The sequence below is a fragment of the Myotis brandtii genome, unplaced genomic scaffold, assembly GCF_000412655.1.
Source record: "Myotis brandtii unplaced genomic scaffold, ASM41265v1 scaffold38, whole genome shotgun sequence".
Classification (NCBI taxonomy): domain Eukaryota; kingdom Metazoa; phylum Chordata; class Mammalia; order Chiroptera; family Vespertilionidae; genus Myotis; species Myotis brandtii.
This window is the reverse complement of record NW_005364596.1, coordinates 1,829,204-1,837,011: the sequence shown is the minus strand read 5'-3', so window position 1 is coordinate 1,837,011 and position 7,808 is coordinate 1,829,204. Positions and strand designations below refer to the sequence as shown.

At 43.4% G+C, this 7,808-nt stretch overlaps 1 pseudogene; it reads left to right on the top strand.

Annotated features, from left to right (window-relative positions):
* Positions 1-4,365: 4,365 nt before the first annotated feature.
* Positions 4,366-7,808, top strand: part of LOC102240456 — a 3,903-nt pseudogene continuing 460 nt past the window's right edge.

Below are 7,808 nucleotides of genomic sequence, written 5' to 3'. Positions count from 1 at the left end.
CTTGCAACGGACCACGGTTCTCAAAGTGTGATCCCGGGAATGGAGGAGAGGGCGGTGTTTGCTAAAGTCAAAACTATTTTTCTAGCCCTCGCCGGTTTGGCTCAGTGGATAGGGCAGCGGTTCTATTCCGGTCAAGGGCACATGCGGGGGTTGCAGGCCTGATCCCCAGTGGAGGTCGTGGAGGAGGCAGCCGATCAATAATCCTCTCTCATCAATTATTCTCTCTCACTAAAAAAAAACACCATTTCCATTTTTCTAAAAGTTGATGTTATTTGCCTTTTCTACTCTCATTCGCTCCCTAATGTAGTGTTTTCCAGTGATCACATGATGTGTGGTGACGCCATCGCAATGGTGACTAGTGGAATGTTACTAGATTTAGTGTGGCGATCACATCATAGGGTATATAAATGCCGAATCACTATGTTGTACACCTCAAACCAATATAATACTGTATACCGACTATATTTTAGTAAAAATAAAAATTTGGGGAAAAAAGGAGAGACATGTCTTTCTCAATGGACTTTCATAGATAAATAAAAATTATGTCCTGGGACCCTTCCTACACAGAGTTTGGTCCATCAGCATCATCTGCTAGTGGAATGTTACTAGATTTAGTGTGGCGATCACATCATAGGGTATATAAATGCCGAATCACTATGTTGTACACCTCAAACCAATATAATACTGTATACCGACTATATTTTAGTAAAAATAAAAATTTGAAAAAAAAGGAGGGACATGTCTTTCTCAATGGACTTTCATATATAAATAAAAATTATGTCCTGGGGATCCTTCCTACACAGAGTTTGGTCCAGCAGCATCATCTGGGAGCTTGTCAGAAATACAGAATCTGTGCTGGCTTCAGCAGCACATATACTAAAATTGGATACAGAGAAGATTAGCATGGCCCCTGCGCAAGGATGCCACGCAAATTCGTGAAGCGTTCCATATTTAAAAAGGAGAAACAAAAAGAAATGCAGAAGCTCAGCCCTTCACAAGCCTACCAAACCAGAATCTGCATTTTAACAAGATCCTCAAGTGATTCACATGCACAGTGAAGTTTGAGAGGTACCACTTTACTAGTACAACTTATATCAGCAAAAGGAGAGTAAGTTTGGTTCTAAAGTTACTAAGAACTGGTCTGCCCTTCTGTTTGGTGGAAATGCAGTGTGGCCTAGGAAGGTACACTCTTTAACTTACTCTAGACTTGGGAATATCTCCGATTTTCAAACCTAACCTATTCATATGTAAGAGTGTCTAAGGTTCTAAAATTAGGTTGTATAGCCCTGCTGTCTTCTTTTTTAAAAAAAAATATTTTTTATTGATTTCAGAGAGAAACGGAGAGGGAGCTAGAGATAGAAACATCAATGATGAGAGAGAATTAGATCGGCTGCCTCCTGCACACCCCCTACTGGGGACTGAGTCTGCAACTTGGGCATGTGCCCTGGACCGGAATCGAACCCAGGACCCTTCAGTCCACAGTCTGACGCTCTACCCACTGAGCAAAACCAGCTAGGGCTGTCTTCTTCATTAAAAAAAAAACATTTTTTTTAAGAAGTAAGCTTCAGAAATAGAAAATAGAGACATAGCCAGAGGTAAATGAAGCATCTGGAAATATTTGCTTACAATTATTATTTTATATATTTTTTTATTGAAACCAGCTAGGGCTGTCTTCTTCATTAAAAAAAAAACATTTTTTTTAAGAAGTAAGCTTCAGAAATAGAAAATAGAGACATAGCCAGAGGTAAATGAAGCATCTGGAAATATTTGCTTACAATTATTATTTTATATTTTTTTTATTGATTTCAACCAGGACGGGAGACAGAGAGAGAGAGAGAGAGATAGATAGAAATATCAATGATGAGAGAGAATTATTGATTGGCTGCCTCCTGCACACCTCCCACTGGGGATTGAGCTCGCAACATGGACATGTGTCCTTGACCGGAATCAAACCCGGGACTCTTCAGTCCGCAGGCTGACGCTCTATCCACTGAGACAAACCAGCCAGGGCAACATATTTTTATTGATTTTAGAGAGAGGAGGGAGAGGACAAGAGAGATAGAAACATCAATGATGAGAATCATTGGTCGGCTGCCTCCTACATGCTCCCCACTGGGGATCAAGCCTGCAACCCAGGCACCTGCCCTGACCAGGAATGGAACCGTGACCTCCTGATTCATAGATTGACACTCAACCACTGAACCACACTGGCCAGGAATCCCTGCTGTCTTCTGAAAACAGACTGCAGAGCATAATTTAGTTTTTCTTTGTAATTGAGGACCAAAGCTATGAATATCTGTATATTTACCGTGATGTCCTAAAGAGCTTTCAGGTTATATACAGGTAGGCAAAAGTAGGTATACAGTTGTTCATATGGAAAATAATACAATAATTAATAAATAATAATACAAGAATAAACTCGGTGTTTTGTGTACTCACCACTGTAAACCTACTTTTGTCAACTCTGTAATAGGTACTCAGTAAATAGTGTTCCCTTCATTCAATTCCCTTCAAATACCAGGTTAGAAATTCTCAGATGGCGAGACTTGTGGGCTGTTTGTCATATTCCCAGTGGAATATTTAGGGCTGTTCAGCTTAACTGATTACCTCAGACTGTTGTGCATTTTCAGTTCCATTTTTCCAATTTTCTTTTCTTCCTTGTATTTATTCTGCCAACTAATAGTGATTGTGGCTCTCAACGTGTCTATATAAACAGCATTTCCTTCCCCTGTCATGTGGTTTATGTTTAATTTACTGTAGGGTAAGTGGATGACTATAAAAATTACAGTATACTTGAAATAATAATCAAATATTCTAAGTGAGAACTTAAGAGAATGTCCTGTAAATGCATGCACTATTATACATAGGTTGGCTATGTGGTAATTATTTGCCTAACAATCCCATCCTTTCATTTTCCTTTTAGGATCTTAGTTGTGTCATAGACCATTAAGATTTAATAGTTAAATGACATCAACATACATATAAAATTATCTTTCATCATATTATGAACAGTAGAACTCAACTTAGAATGCCATAATGAAAAGAAAAATCAATGATTCACAAGGAATAGGAAAAAAAAAAAGCCATGGCTGGTTGCCTCAGTGGATAGAGGACTGAAGGGTCCCAGGTTTGATTCCAGTCCATGACCAGGGTGCACGCTCCATGCCCAGTAGAAGGCGTGTAGGGGGCGTGCAGGAGGCAGTCAATGATTCTCCTTCCTTATTGAAACTTCTATCTCTCTCCCTCTCCCTTCCTCTCAGAAATCAATAAAAATATATTTTAAACAACAACAAAGAAAAGAACACAGCAAGTTTGCAGGAAAAAAGAAGTCAAGAAATCCAAATACAAGAAAGTCCATAGAAATATATCTGCATGGGATCTTTGGAGACAGATTATACCTTATTTATCATTGTATCCCTAACACCTGGCCTACCAAAAATGCAATGTGTAAATAGATCAGATAAAGGAGAAGAAAGAAGAAAATTACTTCTCCCCATTGGGAGAGGTACAACTATTAAGGAACGCCACTAAACGATAAAAGATGTTTGGCCAGATAGATCACTCCTCAGAGCATACATTGTCCGAATATGCTAAGGTTGCTGGTTCCATCCAAGGTCAGGGCACGTATAAGAATCAACCAATGGTGGCCCTGGCCAGTTTGGCTCAGTGGGAAGAGCCCACTTCCGCCTTTGGACCTAGGGACCCGGGTTCCATTCTGGTCAAGGGCACATGCCCCGGTGGAGGGCTCGAGCCCCACTAGGGGGCGTGCAGGAGGCGGCCGATCCACGATTCTCTCTCATTGATGTTTCTCTCTCTTTTCCTTCCTCTCTGAAATCAATAAATATATATATAAAAAAAGAATCAACCAATGAATGCATAAACAAGTGGAATAACAAATCAATGTTTCACTTTCTTTCTCTTTATCTCTCTCTCTCTAAAAATCTATAAGTAAAAATTCTTAAAAGATCTAAGATGTTCAACCAAAGTCCATTAATGTGCAGGACCCCTTCCCTCAGGGGCAGCCTATGCCTAGCACAGCGCCCCCAGCGCCCCCAGCTCCTGGCGGCCGACTGCCGCCTAGTGAGAGGACCGCCGGCTGGCTGCGCGCAGGGCCCCCTGGGTCTTGGGTCCGTAGGCCCCTCCATCTCACAACACGTGGCCTCCTGAGAAAGTGCCTGTCTACCCAATACAGGTGTCCCAGTTTTGACGCAAAAAAAAATTGCCCCTCAGGACTACGCATTGCACAGGAATAAGAATGTTTGCCTTGGAGTGGAATGCTGAAGGTCTGGTCAGGTTAGAGCGGACGCGTGAGGTGCTCGGTGAAGCAGGCACTGTCCTGGGCAGCCACATCCGGGCCCTCCTGATGCAGGGTGCCCTCCGAGCCCGGGGTCGTGGGAGAGTTTAGAAATCCGCTCGTCTTCGGTACCCACAACCTGTCCCCTTGTGCTCTTTTGTTTTTCTCCGCTTCCGGGTCCTCTGCTGCAACCATGCTCCGGCAGATCCTCGGGCCAAGAAGCGTCCAAGCCTGATCTCCCTCTTTGTATTTATTGGAGCCAGAGGTACTGGGGCAGCGCCGTTTGTCGTGCGCCTGGCAGTGTTCAATCCTGATGTCTGTTGGGAAAGAGTCACCCAGAACCGTGGAACAAACTGGGTCCCGATGACCGACACAAGTTCTCCTCAGTGAACGCAGAATACAGCAAACTCAGTAAAGAAGGCCCAGACTTCTCTAAACTGCTTAGCATGAAGGTCTTCCAGAAGCCACTCACTCTCACAGTTTTCCCCCTCCAGAGGTTCTCAACCTGTGGGTCGCGACCCCTTTGGCGGTCCAACGACCCTTTCACAGGGGTCGCCTAAGACCATCCTGCATATCAGATATTTACATTACGATTCATAACAGTAGCAACATTACAGTTATGAAGTAGCAACGAAAATAATTTTATGGTTGGGTCACAACATGAGGAACTGTATTTAAAGGGCCAGAAGGTTGAGAACCACTGCGACTTCTCCTTCAAAGGCACGAACTCATGTTGGTGTATTGTGTCGGGGTTTACACTGTTGAATAAATACTTGAAACTTGAAAAAGAAGGCTGGATGTGACTTAAAAACTAGATCATTAAAAAAAACTGCCTGAGAAAGACGTGAAGCAAGGCTGCAATAAAGCAAGAACTGGACTATGGTTTTTTGAGATGGAGATAGGCGTTCAGTTGTCTAAAGCTTCCACAACTTCTGTTACAGAGAAAATGCGTGTCCTGAGGTGGGGGTGACAAACAGTGGCATGCGTGTCACAGTTTGACACTCAGAAAAATGTCCCTTCTGCACCCGTGACGGGTTAGTGTCCACGAGAGCACTCTTTCCTGATGAACACAGACTTGACCTCGGCATTTGCCTCAACGCAGCCTGACAATCAGAATTGACAAGGGAACCATCATATTTGGCGTTCCTGGCGCTGGAATCACCCACATACAAACTTTCACTTTTTCTTAAGTAAAAAAAAATCATTTTATTACTAAAGCTCTGCCATATATTTCTAGCGGGTGCCGATGGTCACCTGCCACGCTCGCACCAGGTTGTCTGGGTAGCCGGCAAAGAGAGTCGGCCATGGGCAGACCAGGCCAGAGAGATGCCCTGGGGTGCTTCTGCCTTGCTGCTGGCACTGATAACTGCTTGCTTCAATTCATCTACACAGATCTTGCCCTCCACAAACTTGCGCTTTTAATGGTTGGCAAAAGATTGCAGCGATGTCCTGAAGAAAAGGGCCGTCGCATCCCAATATCAAAAGGAAGGAACCCATTCAGCTCAATTTTGCTATTCAAAAGCGGTGGTTCTCACATTTTCCTGTGGATCGGAATCACCCGGGGAGCTTGCTGTTGGGTCCTAACTCCAGCGTTCAGTAGGTCTGGGTGGCACTTGAGAATTTGCATGTCAAACACTGAGATCCACCATTCTGAAGACACTGGAATACATTCTAAATATGTAAAACTGAAAATCCTTTGACAAGCAAAATAGTACCTCGTGATTAGCATAGCTTTTATGAAGGAAGATGTAAGTTAACCCACTACAGTTTGTAGTGGATAAAGCGAAGATTTTTGAGCTAAGAGACTTTGGTTTGACCTCTGGTTCTACTATTTACTACTTCATGATTTTTACTAAGAGTACTTGAAATCTACAAACCTTAGTTCCTCACTGGTAAAATGGGGATAAGAAAAAATCCCAGTTATTGTGAGGACTAAGTCGGGGCGGGGGGGTGTGGAATACACCCAAAGTGACTAGCACGGTGCCTGGTACGCTGTAAGCATTCAACCCATCCTATTCCTCCTTCACTGAGAGCAGTCATGGAACATAAAACAGTAGAGTGAAATAACATTGTCATAAAGGTTATAGGACCTGCCATGCAAAAGGTTTTTATAAACATGCTAGAAAAAGACTATGGCCAATTAGTGGACTAGTGGAAGCAAGATTGTGGGGAAGATCTGTTCATCTCACTCCCTCTATGTAGAAGTCTCTCCAAAAGAGATGGGGTTCACCTTCATTCCACATACCTCTGATTATAATGGGCTTCTCACACTCAGGAGGATACATTCCAGTGGCAGAAAGCCAATTGTCTAGTTACTCCATTATGCACATAACCGTAGTCCCTAATACAGAGCTTTTTTTCTGAACCATTTTTTCAAAGGACTGCTGAGTGTTGAAACCTGTAATTGTGTAATCTTGATGAAGCAGATCTTTTGCTTATTTGGGCTTAGGTTTCTGTGAAGCTGGAAAGCCTGTGGGAAGGGACTTGCCCTTTTGTGTTTATCAAGCATAATGTATTGTTGAAAATCCTCAATCTCCGAAGTGTTACCAGGAAGACAACAAGACCTCAGTTCTCTTAACAAAAAGATTTCAATCAAGAGACAAAGTGTACCCAGGCCAGCCTGGCTTAGTTGGTTGAGTGTCCTCCCATGCACCAAGAGGTTGCTAGTTCAATTCCTGGTCAGGGCATATACCTGGGTTTCAGGCTCCATCTCCAGAGGAGGGTGTGCAGAAGGCAGCCAATCGATGTTTCTCTATCATCAATTTGTTGTTGTTAATCCCCAACAGAGGATATTTTTCCTTTGATTTTTAGGGAGAGTGGAAGAGAGGGGAAAAGACAGAAACAATGATGTGAGAGAAACACATTAATAGATTGTGTTCTGCAGGAGCCCCGACCAGGGCCCAGGCTGGGGAGGAGCCGCAACCAAGGTACATATCCTTGATTGGAATCGAACCTGGGACTCTTTGGTCCCCAGGTCAATGCTCTATCCACTGAGCAAAACCGGCTAGATTTAACATTGATGTTTTTAACTTCTTTCCTTTTCCCTTCCTCTCTCTAAAAAATCAATAAAAATATATTTAAAAGATAAATAAATGTGTTTGTGTGTTTTTTTAAAGAGACAAAGTATAGAAAAGCAAACAAGAATTTATTGACTGCAGCAAAATAAATAAGGAAGGGCATAGAAGAAGCAACAGGAGAGGCTAGGCTGGGCTGCTTTGGCTCACTGGGAAGTCAGAGAACAGGGAGCCTTGGAGACAGGTCCAGGGGGTTACCCCAGGATCAGATGCTGCTGCCCATTATTCCCCTGGTTGCAAGTCTCAAGGGGACCCTTAGAGGTTAGGGGATAGGTGCCTGCGGGGGAAGGATAGGGTAAGGGAATGGCACTGGCATGCTCCCTGGAGGGAGAGTGGGTTGGACTGAGCTGCTGCTGTCTATTGCTCCCCTGGTTGTGTCTCACAACATTCCTTAGAGATTAGGGGATAGTGAGGGGGTGCAGGGGTGGGGGAGATGGTGG